Source organism: Periplaneta americana, chromosome 17 (genome assembly GCF_040183065.1).
Source record: "Periplaneta americana isolate PAMFEO1 chromosome 17, P.americana_PAMFEO1_priV1, whole genome shotgun sequence".
In the NCBI taxonomy this organism is placed as follows: domain Eukaryota; kingdom Metazoa; phylum Arthropoda; class Insecta; order Blattodea; family Blattidae; genus Periplaneta; species Periplaneta americana.
The window spans coordinates 43837420-43853372 of NC_091133.1; the positions used below are offsets into that span (position 1 = coordinate 43837420).

Below are 15953 nucleotides of genomic sequence, written 5' to 3' on the forward strand. Positions count from 1 at the left end.
AAGAGGAAGACAAAATAGTTCAGGATCCAACTAGTTATAATAGAATTTAAAGGGAAAACAAATGACTGTGACATCAATGTGAATTCATTTTTTAGAAATTAACAATGAAAATATCAATGTTTACACTATTTCATGGTAAATTAGTAAATCACAATAAATGTTCAAACAGACCTTCATTTGTTACTAAACAATAACCAGGTATATTATAAAACTCTCGTCTGAATTTGCTAGCTGCATATTTGAGATCGTGTTGCATTCTCTACGGGCACTAATAATTTGAACTATTTCTTTCATTGAACACATATTCTCAGAATAACAACATCTTTGCATTGAATTTTTTGTACTAATTCATGGCCAAGTATTAAAATTAGTGCAGTTCCTGTGGAGTGGTTATTTTGTATTCTTTTTTTAGTTTTTTACCTCCAGCTAAAAATTGTTGGATGCAGAATTTTTTTCGCTAAAGAAAACTTCAATGACATTTTCTTCTATAATAATTAGGGGAGCTAATATAAAGAATAAAAATGTAGCATTGAAATCCCTATGGTGCGTGTTCCACGTCACACTGTACATACATACAGAAAGGAATTATTACTCGACCAAGGCGAGTGGAGCCGCGGGCATAATGTGAACTATCACGATGCGGTATTACGAACGCAGGAGCAGTAGCGCCACGGCTCCGGGCTGCAGGACTCCATTGGCCTTGGTCGAGTACTAATAGAACTGTGCAGCTTCATTTCTTAGTCGGACTACAACAAAAAAATTGTAATACCATATTAGTCTCAAATGACTACTTTTCTCAATAAAAAATAATTTCCCCTACATGTCAACACTGTTTTACACGATAAGATCTATGTTTACGACTCTTGATTTTTACTCTTAACATAGAGAAAATGATGGGAAATGACTTATCCCTTTATAGTTTTTAAATATATTTGACGGTTTTCTTGCATATCAAAGAAAAAGATTAACGCTATCGTTATTTACTGCCATTTGGAAGTCAGGCAACCCTATTGCAGCGACCAAGGGACGGAATGCTGCTATTCACATCAAGTGCGTGAGCCGGCGATGTGCTTTTGCCATACAACACAGAATTTCAGTCTAATTTTCTAATTAACCATGTACTTAATTACCAAACGCAAATATATTTTTTATTTATTAAAATGTAATATAATTTATTATTTATTTAATTGTATTCCCCCCCTTCAAATATATATAACTTCCAATCTGTATATAAACAACAAGTGTCTGTTGTCCCACGCTGTTCTTCGAAACAGTGAGTCATAGAGAAAGGCTTTAAAGACCAAAAACATTCCATTTTGAGAGATTACCCCGGAACAATTATTGGTTTCTTTCTCAGTCTAGTGTGGGTCACGGACCAACATCATCCAACGGTGTAAATGGCAAAATTTTGGAGTTCATTTTATTTCGTTGCCGAAAAAAGCAAGGCCTGCTGATATATGATGTTCACCAGGGTGTGAATTAAGATTTCTGATGGGGGAGGGGTAGAATCCTAGATAGAGAATACCATACATAAAATAATTATGATCCTCATTCAATACTGCTCAACGCTTGGTCACACTGAGTTGCTTGTCTTGCATCTTGGTCATAATAATAATAATAATAATAATAATAATAATAATAATAATAATAATAATAATAATAATAATTATTATTATTATTATTATAATTATTATTATTATTATTATATCCATGACCAGGCTTAAGATAAGATGTGCAATTCCTAAGTAATTGATTGTTGTCGGCTTGTTGGTGATGATAATACAGAAGTATTATTTTCTTTGCTTAGTTTATACTTTATAAAGTACCGGTACATATACTCGTATTAAAACAATTAACTTATATATTGTAAGGCGGGTAGGAGTTATCCCTGGCAGGGATGTTAATATGAATTTATGAGAGGGGGTTAACATATCAAGAGGGGGAACTCCCCCCTCATCCCTCCCGTTAATTCGCACCCTGATCTTCACAATAATATGCTACGAGGAATACTGTGTGTATAGTAGCATATCGTCATTAGAGAAGCGACTTTGCTTTTAATTTGAATTTCGGTGTCAGAAGCGTGCCGAGTAGTTTATTGAATCAATTACTATAATAGTTAGACCATATTAAAGAAATTACTGTGGAAGCATAAGTTCGAGTTTCTGATGATCATCACTAAAGTAACGACTATCCACTGGAGTAGCTTAGAAGAGTAAATTCGACTGTATTGACATCACATAAGCTGACAATGGAAAAGAGGAACAGTAGGAATATTTATTAAAAAAAAACAAACAAAAAAAAAACAAAAAGGAACTGTTAAATAGTGCTCGATGCATCATTCGCTGAATGGTCAGTAATGTGGTGCATTTTACAGTTAGAAAATTGAGTGACAAAGTTAAAGTTGAGAATACAAAACAACAATCGATGAAGAATCACGAAGGAATTTTAACTTGGAATATTATGTACCCTGAAGTATGCTTGTTGGACCAATAAAAATTCTGAAACATAAGGACTTAAAACAATGAAACACTGATTGTGTAACGAATCGCCTTTATGTTGTGTACTTAAAAGGTAATATATTCAGTATGTTGAAATGTAATTTTCCTTAAGTAAAAGGACAATTTAGGAAGGTGAAAGTTGTAAGTAATTGCACAAGGGCCCTGTATGGCCACAAGCGTGGCTTAAAAAGTTTTCTTTTCTGTCCACGTGTGCAATGTACACTTAGCGGCAAAAAGAATGGGCCGACTCTTGGTCGACAGAAATGCCAAGTTCTATCGCGCGGTTCACTCGTGTAAACGTAACCCAGTGCAAGGCATTGCTGTGGTGTCTGTTCATTGAAAGTCGTCCGTCTATAATATATGAAACCTTACGAGCAGTGTGTGGCCCAGTGGTAAGAAGTCTGACACCCGTGCCAGAGGTTGTGAGTTCGCCTCCCGGTACGGTAAAATTATTATTTTTTTATTTTAATTTTTACTTAATTTATTAGTTTAAATGTGAAATGGCATTTGTTAACAAACTTCGTTATATCTGCCTTGTAAAAATATTATTGCCCATCACCTGTGGGCTATTAATAGGTGAGACCTAGCCAGTATTAACAAAAATACTTGTTTCATAACCTAAAAAAACCGGACGCATATCGAACACAAATAAATAAATTAACAAAAACAAACAATTTTTAAATATATTAACAAAACAAGGCCTGTGGTGGGGACTAATATCTCGTCCACAAACCACATGCGTCAACAACTGCCCTCATTCTGCGCGTCATGGAGTCCACAAGATTATGGAACAGGTCTAAATTCTTGGCCATCTCCTCCCACGCATCTAGAACTCTGTTCCACAATTCCTCAGGTGTCCGAACGGGTGGTTGTTCTGCCCAATTAGAGCGTAGGATCCTTTTGACTGCAGCCCACAAATTTTGAATCGGATTCATATCTGGTGAATTTGGAGGCCAGTCGACTGGGTCGACATTACGCCTCCTCGTAAACCATCTTTGAATCCGGTTGACGGTGTGTATCGGATTATTATCCTGCTGGAAGAAAAGTGTTCCTTCTGGATATCGTTTTCCGTTGTATTAAAAGATAGCAGTATTGCTTGAAAGAGAGGGGGAGGTTTATTATTTATTAGAGTTTGGGCATATTCTAAGAGATATCGCCACATAATTACAGCTTTGCGAGACACATATAATGGCAAATTTGTAATAAAAAAGGAAGCTTGGGCGAGATTCGAACCTTGAGCTACCACTGTGAACTTGTTCAATAGACCTATGTCGTAACGACTTACGCTATTGTGACTGTTGATACAAGTTCGACATAATACTTTGTTTTCCTGTTCATTTTCGCTCCGGTTGATTATGTATTTATCAATTTTATTATTATTTCACTCTTCAAGGGCCCTGGTGCATCTATAATCAACCCGCCATTCGATTTTATTACATATTTTGGACTCTTAAACAACATACAGTAAATTTAAATAGTTTAATTATGGTTACCTAGTGAACTACGGCTTTGACGAGACGAGCATGCGCAATGTTATGTGTCTGAAACTTAGAAATTGTCGGCCGGCCCATTCTTTTTGCCGCTAAGTGTGCAGTATAGAATATTATACGAATGTATTTACACAATGAAACTCAATTTATGAAAGAAACGATATTAGTCTTTGAGCTGTAATGGGAGAATCTTGTGTATTTTATTTCATAAAATACCTCTAACGGCTAAATATCGTGTTATATATTATTTTTAGAATTTTCCATTAATTTTCAAACTGCAGTGTTAGTAAATAATAATAATAATAATAATAATAATAATAATAATAATAATAATATTTATTAATACTATACACTTGAGCTACATTAGGCATTGCAGCCCGAAAGAGCAGAAGCTCGTGCTCGGGCGCAGTTCAGATCAGTTATACAAAATATATCACAAAATTACGAGAGTTCATTGAGCACAATCACATTAATAAATGGTAAAATACATACAGCATGTAATAACAGGGTCTATATACAAATAGAAAATACAGAAGTACATGAATATTAGAGTAACAATTTTAACTCAATTAGCTTAAACAATTAAATAATTAATCTGATTTGTTTCTTAAATCTATGTGTGTTAAGTGTACTTAGCTCAGGGTAAGCTCTAATTAATGTATTATATATTTTGGGTCCAAAATTTCTGCTGTGTTTTAATCCAGCAGTTGTGTGGCATTTGGGAGTATTTAGAAAGAAACTGTAGTTTTGTCTCGTCTGGTATTCATGAGGATCATATTTATTGTGGTTTTTATGGAAGTAAATCAGCAATTTTTGTTTATAAATTTGTTCTAGATTTGATACGCCAAATTCCTGAAAAATTAATTTTGTTGGGTAATCAAAAGGTTTATATAGACAAATTTTGATAATTCTTTTTTGGAGCAGATTTAAAGGACGGAGAGTCGATTTTGCCATTCCTCCCCAACCTAAAATACCATACTGAATTATTGATTGAAACAGAGCTAAGTACACAGTACGCAGAACATAAACAGGTAAATAAGAGCGTAGAATGGAAAATTTGTGGATTGTTTTACGCAATCTGTTACACAGAAAGGAGATATGCTTGTCCCATTTTAAATGTTGGTCAATAATAATGCCTAAATATTTAACTTGTGAGGATATACTCAAAGCGTTACATGAGCAAGTAATGTGTAAAACAGTTCCGTATTTCACGGAAGAATTACATTAATATTCTAAAATCAAAATAATTAATGTTGCCGAATCAATCAAAGCGAAATTATTGAAAGTAAATAGTCTTACTTCTTATGAACATAATATTTATATAAACTAAGTATCTGCTGTTTAAGGATGTAATGTCTTTTGAGTAACTTGTAAAACATTACATTAAATTAATTTCATCCCTATCCCTCAAAATGACGCTTTATAACACGAGATAGTGCTATAATTGTTCATTGTCACAAAGTGATATGAGCAATATTAGTAAGACAAAACGCATATTATTTTCGTTAAGTTGTTACATTTTACTATGGTAGGAGTTATTTTCCTTTTATTTAAATATATATAGGGTCTACAGTACACGAATTTTTTCTGCTTTATGAGTGTACTATAACGTTATATTAGTTTATAGCTTATTTGAACATAATGAAGGTAAATTATATGGAAAGAGAAATAATTTACTTTTAGCGTACTACATACATTATGATTTGAAAGCATTGAACTTGAAAATGTGCAGTCGAATATGTTGTGCAGTTCGGTCACACGGCTGATATATTCGTACCCTGGTTTCATACGTACTGTAGTTATCTCGTAACGTAGACCCTTGTTCGGCCGCAGGCCTCATTTATCTTTGTTCTTACTTGACAAATTGCACAATAGCTGACACAGCCCAGACTGTGTTAGTGTAAGTATACAGATTTTGTTTTTTTGCAAACCAAGTAACTGGACAGTAGCATAGTGTCAGGAAATTTAAAATTTGACATATAATACGACAATCATTCTAGTTAAATATCAAGAGAACGCTATTTTCATGGCTACAATATCGTATTTCCAAAATGAAAAATTCTACACGACCGCGACAGGACTCGAACCTGCAATCTTCGGATCCGAAGTCCGACGCCTTATCCATTAGGCCACGCGGTCAGCTGTGTATTGCGCTGAGAGGTTGTATAGTGCATTAGTAATTATAAACAGTGTGGTGTATGTTGTCTGGTTTAGGTTTATGTTCCATATGGGATTATACACCGATCCAATAATAAAAAAAAGAATTGTGGAGATTAAAAGTAAGGGCTTAATAACATCACACAAAATCGGTATTTTAATATGTTGTTGAAAAATATGTGCTGTTAATTACTTTCTTCTTCTTCTTCTTCTGCTGCTGCTGCTAATGGTTAAAGCTTAGTATTATTTACTCTATGGTTCTCTGTTTTCCATTGTTATCGATCGATTGTACCTGTTCCGAATGATTTTACGTTGTCATGATTGTAGTAGTAATTCGTGTTTTGGATGATAACTGTACTTCATGCTCATGCGAGTGATTGTAATAAGTAGTATTTTGCATTATGTAGAGATTAGGACCGTTGGAAAATGTGGAAAATGCAGTTAGTCTACGTATTATGCTGCTTTTTGGTGAGGTCAAACAGTGTTAGAAACGATAGCCTACTGCAATTTTATTGTTACATATTCAGAGTAGATCGGTACATGCATTTTTGTGATAGGAAACCGATGACTGTGACAAGGATGCAATGTGCTAGAAGAGGAGATAGATACTTGACGTGAATCCGAGGAATATAGGCCTAGCAAGGTTAGAGACAAGGTTAGAGGGGGTTAGATGAGGGGATGACTATCTAACTCGAGTCCAATGAATGTGGCAAGGATAGAGTCGGATAGATAAGGGATATACATACATATGTGACAGGGAACGGAGGACTGTGATAAGGTTAGAGTGGGTTAGATGAGATGATAACTAAGTGGCACGAGTGCGAGGAATTTAACAAAGTGAAGTGATAGCTAAATAGCATAAGTCTGAGGAATGTGACATGGTTAGAGGAAGTCAGATGAGGCAAATTCTGTGACACGAGTTTACGAGGAATTTGACAAGATTAGAGTAAGTTAGATGAGGAAATAGCTAAGTGACACGAATACGAGGAATTTCACAAGATTGGAGTGAGTTAGAAGAGGCAATAGCTAAGTGACAAGCATACGAGGAATTTGACAATATTCAAGTGAGTTAGATGAGACAAATGATGACACGAGTACTAGGAATTTGACAAGGTTACAGTGACTTAGATGAGACAGTAGCTAAGTGACACGAATACGAGGAACTTGACAAGATTGGAGTGAATTAGATGGGGCAATGGCTTAAGTGACAAGAATACGAGGAATTTGACAATATTCAAGTGAGTTAGATGAGGCAAATGCTGACACGAGTACTAGGAATTTGACAAGGTTACAGTGACTTAGATGAGACAGTCGCTAAGTGACACGAATACGAGAAACTTGACAAGATTGGAGTGAATTAGATGAGGCAATGGCTTAAGTGACAAGAATACGAGGAATTTGACAATATTCAAGTGAGTTAGATGAGACAAGTGATGACACGAGTACGAGGAATTTGATAATGTTAGAGTTAGATGAGACAAAACTGAGCTAAGTGACAGAAGACCACACTACATCCCGCTAAAGTGAGCGAATATCTTCATGGCTAGGGTTAATGCGATTGATTAAAGTAAGCAATATTTTTCTTTATACTAACGATTAGGTTAGCTTCGCTTGGCTTAATCCCAAGTGACAGATAATATCTTGACACAGTAGAACTGTCCTTTATGTGTACCAGTACTGCGTGTTATTTGTCCCGTAAGTGATGCGTGCTGCAACAGCCTAACTGCTGGCGTTCAAAGATATCTGATCTAGATTTTTCTGATCGTGTAAATTTACTTTCCAACTACGGTTTAAGTCCAAGCCAAAGTTTATGTAGGCTTTATAAACAAACTTTGAAATAGTTCTACTAGTTTATTAGTGTCAGATTATTATAATATAAATAATATAAAATAATCTGAAACTAATAAACTAGTAGAGCTTTTTCAAAGTTTGATTATAAAGCCTACATAAACTTTGGTTTGGACTTAAACTATAGTTACAAAGTAAATTTACACGATCAGAAAAATGTGCAGACTTACACCTTCCGCCATTTCTTCTTCGTCCTGTTCTGTGATCAGTTTGACCACATTTCCCTCCCCTGGCGTATTTAGTACCTAAGAGGTTACGTCCATTTTCGTCTTTTCCCCTTCAAAATTTTTAGAGCTCTTTCAGTGGAGCAGCGTAACCGGGAGTGAGACAAGTGGCCAACAGGCTTGGAGCTCTCATATGTAGTTTCTTTCAGTCCCGAACCCTGTGCAGGACGCGTTTTGCGTACCTTTTAAGATTTTTCTCCTACTTCTCTTTCAATTCAATTCAGTTCTACTAGTTCTCAATAGGTGACAATTATAATGCACTCGATATAAAGAATTTAAAGAATTATAATGCATTCTTAAATATATTTCTGCATCTCTAAAATATTTAGGGTAATCGATTTGAAACGATAACATAAAATCGTATTATTTATTCATAACATAGTCTATATTTTGTTCATATATAGCTTATATTTATATACATTTTTCTCATTGGATAACTACTGATGTATAGGATTGTGATGAGTGAACCGAGTTTGCAGCCGTAACCTTTCCCCCACGTTCCAGTTCACTTGTCGATCAGATCATGATAAATGAATGGACCATAGGATTGACGTTGAAATATGTTATTTATATTTTCTTGTATGGAAGGGTTCAATGTTCTTTCATGTTTGTTTTAACGTGTTTATTTTAATACTACTTTTGGCGAAACTGACTTGTCAACCCCCATCTATTCATACAAACAATAACAAAATCACACTTATACAAACAAACTATCAGTCACTATCGATTGCTAGAGGTCAGGTATTTATGAACGCCAGTGTACGTATGAGTTTTGTGCTCAATATGTGTGGTTCGATTGATTTACTGTTTTAATCACATAGTTTTTTTATATTTTTAACCAATAAGAACTAGGTATGTCATTCTAGCCAGTTACGCCAGCTATAATGTAATCGTAATGAACTTTATATACAGTTTTCGAATATTATTTCTTCAACTACTTTATAGCTCTGAGGGTAAGACATAGACGTTTTGGGCATGGTTTCGTTGTTTCGAATTCTACCACATGTAATGGTTATTACATTTAACAGTAAGAGTAAGAGATGTGTGATATAGAATGTAATAACTGAATGACATAAGACAAGACACAAGCAAGAGAAAGAAGCGCAAAAAAGAGAGAACGATGGAGAGGGTGGTGAAAAGGTAAGAGAGAAGTAGGGATAGAGGGAATAGAGGAGGGGTGACTCGGAGATAGAGCCATCTTTTAACAGTTGGAAAATGTTTGTTTTGTAAATGTCCCTATGTTCACGAAAAAACGACTCAAGTCGCGTTATACGTATTATAAAATTTTCTTAATCTAAATTAGTCTTAATGAAGCCAAGATATTTCAGTAAAATACATAAGTGATCTTTTACTCTGGCAGTAGTTAAATATCTAATATTTAAATACAGTATTTCAACACTTTGTCTGAAGATAGAAACATGTACGAAATAGTAAGCCTATAGTTTACTTCACTTTATTGTGGTTTTTTATTATTATCCTATCCATTCCTTAACCAACAATGAAGATTTTTGCTATATTTTTAATTTACTTTGTTATTTAATGACGCTGTATCAACTACGATGTTATTTAGTGTCGATTGAATTGGTGATAATGAGATGATATTTGGCGAGACTAGGCCGAGGATTCGCCATAGATTATCTGACATTTGCCCTATGATTGGGGAAAACCTAGGGAAAACCCAACCAGGTAATCACCCCAAGCGAGAATCGAACCCGCGCCCGAGCGCAACTCCGGATCGGCAGGCAAGCCCATTAGCCGACAGAGCTGCGCCTGTTGGTTTTTGGTATAAACATATAGGTATACGATTTCGGTGTAGAACAGTAAATTTGAATACTCTCGAAAGAATAATCAAATATGTCAATTATTCTGGACACAAATTACGTAAGTACATAAATTATAATAACTCGATATGAAGTACCTATAGTATTTCTGGTATAATAATAGGTGAGGAGTAAAGTAGTGAAAGAATTGATGACAGACAAGAAGAGACTAGGGAAGAATATGGATATCTTATGCGAAGTTTTACCGTTAGATGACAGGAGCGTTCCATGCGGCACAACATGTTGTAGGGCTATATTATGTCATATGTTACAGTTGATTACGTTCTCCTGCTTGTTGGTTTTCTGTGCGTGTCAAAATTATATTTATGATTATTTTGTATAACCTAGTATATTTTAATATAATTCTTTATTTTCTTACATCATAATTTAATGTAATTTACAATAAATAATAGCGTAAACTTGCATAATACTGAGCAATTCCCCTTACGAAATGGATGGGGAATCTGCAATATGCAGAATATAGATACGAGTAAATTGAATATTCATTAACCTAAACGAGAACTTTGAGAATGAGGTGCAGGAATAAGAAATAACAAAATAGGAACTTTGTCGTAGGTGAATATTACCTCTTTAATCATTAGTATTGTAAAAACAGGATATGCAGCCACCAATGTGATTTTTTATACGGACGGGACTATCGAGATTGAATTCTTCGATTTTTTTCTCTAATTGCAGAAAGATCAAATGCAATGTTTGATAAGATGTAATATTATCGCAATAGTATCACGATTATTCTTGTGTTTTGTAGGTTATGAACATGCAGTTTTCAATACTATGTAGGACGATTTTGAAAATTTGAAGCAAAAACTTGGTTTTAATAATTAGTCTTCAGCACATTAAAAACATTATTCACGAAATGGATTTCACTATGGATCGTCCTGGATAATAAACATCCCAGTTAATCGAGAATTTATTGCAGGCGTAAAATGCTGGCGTAAACTTCGGAGACTTCTAGAAGTACTCAATATAATCTAAGCTAACATATCTTGCTGTATGCTTTTATTAATTTTTCTTTCCCTCCTCCAAAATGAAACTGTAGTCAGCAATTCCGTACTTGAAGTAGTTATTTTTGTTTGATAGCTAGCACTTCCGAGGCGCAATTTAATTGGTTAAATTTTTTAAGGTTTAAAGCATACATTCAGCATATTTCGGGACCTGAATGAAGACAAAGGCTTTCCCTGGTTTTAAATATAGGAACAACAAAAATTTGGCATTTTGAGTTGTTTTTATGAGTATTTAATGTACAAATACACTACGTAAATCCCCAATGTTTATATATCGGAAAACAAATAGACACGCAAAGCGCATCCATCAAAGTACACGCGCGCTATCTGTTGGTGCTGGTTCAGGATATCCCTATTGCAATAATAAATTAAAAATAAATAATGACCTAAATTACTTGTACGAGAGGCGTTGTAAAACGGGGAGACGGCACTGCATAGTAATAATGTGAAGTGCCTCTTCACCAAAAGGTACATTGCTTAAAGACAAATATATACATTCATAATAACTCTATATAGAACGATCGGCATATCACTCATACGGAAATACTAATAAAAATAATCTGTGTTTTATCCCTCGGAGTTTTGAGCCTTGTTACATTCAGAGTTTTACTTACTCTTATTTAATTTTCATGTCATCTATAAATTTCGAATTAAAATCAATACTTCAATATTTTCTTGCGATCGATGCTGTGCTAAATCTATGGTCTTAACATTTATGCCTTAGTATTGGAAACTATACTTGATAGTGTGCTAGAGTGCTAAATAGTTGTTTCAATTTCGAATTTGCAAGGATAGAACTCAGAGAAGTCTCCTGTTCGAGTTCTGGCGACTGTAAGAAATAAAGTAGTTGATGCATAGCATTATTTTAAAGACAGAACACTTTCGAAATGGCTGAAGTATTGACTAAAAGTTGGAATGAGTATACATATACAATTGCATTATAAGAATTATTGAGGTTTGACGTTACGGTAAGAGTTCCAAATTATATAATTTAGAAATTAGGTAAAAAAAAAAAACAGAAGTAGGTTCGTGTTCATGCTTCACTTTAGTTGCAAAGAATCACTATCAAGTCTTCTAGTCAAAATTCTACATCAGTTTCTAGGTGTTAAATTAAGTAAACCGTTGCAATTTGCAGTGAAAATGTGGGTTTATTCCACTTTCTCAGAAACACAGATTTTACTTTTATAAAATATAGCCGAGTTAGCCCCGTGGTAGCGTGTCTGCCTCCAGAGTAGCCTGGCCGGGTCCGATTCCCGGGGGGTCAGAAATTTTCATGTAAAATTTCTATCTCGGAACTAGGAGAGATGGCGGTGCACAAATTGTAATCACTGAATTGTGCATCAATATGCCTGGGTTACATCCCAAATATCTCCGCAGTGCATATGAAGAGAAGGCATATGTCAGAGTTGATAGTGATTCGTCCGTCGAATGAGGACGTTAAGCCTGGCACCTCCTTGGTGCTATTCGACAGGAGTAGGCTACGTGCCGGCACCGGGTTTCCCTTTCTCCCTACCTCACCGTCATCATCCCTACACTGTACTTACACATACACTTACTCTAGTACACGCCATAACTCTTTACAGATACACATCATGCATAACATGGCCCCCCGAAGTGGTGTGCAACTTGAAAATGGGTCAGAGTCCTGCCATCTATCCGCAGCATGCGGAATCCGAATCACGCAAGTGAAGTGAGTAGGCATTAAATACACACACAAATAATAATGACATATTATAGGATAAATAAAATAACGTATAAATATATGTTATGTATACACAAGCATATATATATGTATATATATATATATATATATATATATATATATAATATAAGTTACATACATCAGTGACTTCGATTGTATTATACGCTATGTAGAGTAGAAAATGATCTTCCAAATTTTCAGAGCAAATAACTCATGTTGTACATAACAAAAAACTGTTATATCATATTGATGGAAAGTTCATAATTTTTTCAGTATGTTTTTTCCCCAAATGTTTAATATCCCTCTTATTCGGTAACTATTTTGATTAGGATCGTGATTTTTGTCCACATCGATAGGAAATTTAAAAAAAAAACGACATAATAATTTATCTCTGTGTCTTATTTCAATAGCGTGGACGGTTTTCGTGTAAATTTAATTTGAAAAACACTAATTTCAAGCCACTGCACGATGCGAGCAGATTGCAATATCTTATAGCCAGAGAGTAGCTCATCTAGCGTGGCAGACCGAGTTAATTGAGTGTGTTAGCGGCGATGTTACGGGACTGCTGAAACTTCAATCTTAATTTTGTAACTAACCTTGCTTTTAATAACGAAACATAATACAACTTTTATATTAGTTTAAGTGTAGAGGCCTACCCTATCGTCCCTTTTAATCTGTCAGTTTCACTTCCACCCTATATATATATATATATATATATATATATATATATATATATATATATATATATATATAGGCTAATTATAGCACATAACACCATCGAAGCCACTGGTGTGGCTCTCAATGTAGCGCGTTTTGCTACCGATCCGGAGTTGCGTTCGGGAATAAGTTTAAATACCGATTTAGCTAATTATGTGATTTAGTTTTTCCCGAGGTCTCCTAAACTGTATGACGAATATCAAATAATGCCACAGCGAATTGGCCTCATCTCGCCGAATATCATCTCGCTATCTCAATTTCCATCGAAGCTAGATAATCTGGAAGTTGTTACAGCGACGTCAAATAACAGATTTTAAAACAAAATCAATATGCTCAATGATCAACAATAATAAAAGTTGTTGGATCACATTATGACTCGATTATGACGCGTAGGCACTCTTTGTATCCGACTGCACAACAAAAAAAATAATAAATTCGTACTTGCTAGCAGTGGTTACGATTTAAACACCCAAAGGGAAGTAAGTAAGCTGTAACATAAATTTCACATTATTTTGTAGCTCATCAATCTTTCTAGTGATCGATTAAAGTTTATTTACTTCATATTATTGAAAACTATTTGGAGAGTTTTACACCATTCTCCACACCTACAAATTCGACACGTAGAGATTTGTTAATGTAACTAGATTTTCGTGGCGACAGGTTTTTTTATTTGCACTGGAAAGACCAACTGCTTCGCCTCCTGTAAAAGGGGGAACTACTTTTTCTTACATCCGGTCCAAACGGTTGTGGGCGTTGAGAAGTTGTTAGAATTGTAAGGCTTCCTGCTGTCGCTCTTGGCAGCCGGCGTTCGTTTTGGTTTCTTGTGTTGGCTCGAAAACAGATTTTTCTGGAAGTTTCACATGTCCCTTTCATTGTATACATGTTTCGAATTCCATGTAAAGCAAAGGAACAAAATGGATGGGACGATAAGGAAACCAAATGGCAGCGGTACTTAAAGAAAAGTGGGCAGAAAAAAGAAGTTCTCCGTAAGAGCTAACAAATAAAAACGCCTCAAATTTAAAATGTCCATCTAATTATTAAGTCACCAATGAAATGAAATAGGATGAGTAATTACTTTATTAAAAAGTGTTTTGTTGGCACTGAGCTTACCGAGCAGTTTGGCGTTGGTTTAAGCCGGAGTCTCAGATTCAAACTCTACGAGTTCATGTAATTTTCTGGCGGAAGAGGACAGTGTTCAACAAGTTTCCCTAGGGATTTCACTTTTCTCTTGACACCATTCAGTCAAATATAACTAAAGCCACCGTTTTTGGCGAGTGAAATAAGTAATGAGAACGTTAAGAACGAGTATCTTATCTTTGCCGCAGTCTGTAAGGGAGAAAACTGACAATGTGATCGGCAGATTGCTGAGGTGCCTTGTGTCTGGAAGGTGGTGCCACCCTCAGCTGAATCGGTCATAGATGCCACTGACTGGGGACTGTACACAAGTACATAGCCCAAATATGCGAAGTGAGAGTATCTTGGCTTTTCCGCAGTATGTGGACGATAAGATTGACGGCTACAATTGGCAGATTGCTGACGTGACGTGTATTTGGGTGGTGCCATTCTCAGCTGCACTGGCTCATTGACTGGGTATGTACTGAAAGACACGCGCCGAAAACGTTGGCGCTGGCTGTACCCATAATACCTCGTTATCATTGTTGCTATTCGGTACAGTAATATGTACAAACTCCATATCTTAATATCCTTTTTAATTGGGACAATTTTAAGCGAAAATATAAGAAAAAAAAAAATTCATTATATTGTTTTCACATGAATGTGTCTTTGAAGCCACGTTCAAATAAGTAATGGTTATAGACCAGCTCCAAACATGACACTCGCCTGCGTAAAACAAGTAAACGAGCAGGAAGGGACAGTTAGGGATGTGAGTAGTCCTCTTTTTCCTAGCAGAAGACGACTAGAAGAAAGTGGTATGAGATGAACATTTTGTAAAGTTATGACAGAACGTATAGTTCCCCAAAAACTGACATATACGAATTTAAAAGACATGTTGGTTCAGAAAAGTGTGAATGCAATTAATAATTATATATAATAAATTTTCAGTCAAATACACTTTTCAGTTTGTAAGGTCACATAATCTGTTACATCACAATATTTATTACAAAGTCACTAATATTTTCGACTTTAAAAAGTCATCATCAGGTGCATGAGATGCAAACAATTTTAAATTAGGTGTTAGTTGATTTAACAATTAATGATATAGTAAGTAATGCACGTGCTGGCGTTTACAAGTATATAAGTTTCGTGCCTCTTGAGGTAAACTGTACATGGTAAAGCTGAACACTGATGCTAGGTTCTCGTATGTGTATAAAACAAGGAAAGTTACAGCATGATATTAACCTTATACAATTAAGTCTAAATATTCTCATTAGGTCATATCATTAAAATTAAATTTGTACAATTTGATATTAACTATGTTAAAATGTTATATATATAATGTATAAATTTAAAAGG

General features: G+C 35.1%; 1 non-coding gene across 1 annotated transcript; it reads right to left on the minus strand.

Moving 5' to 3' along the window:
* Positions 1–6054: 6054 nt before the first annotated feature.
* On the minus strand, positions 6055–6127 carry TRNAR-UCG (transfer RNA arginine (anticodon UCG)). The gene has a single exon. It is a non-coding gene; the product is annotated as a tRNA-Arg (tRNA).
* Positions 6128–15953: the final 9826 nt, after the last annotated feature.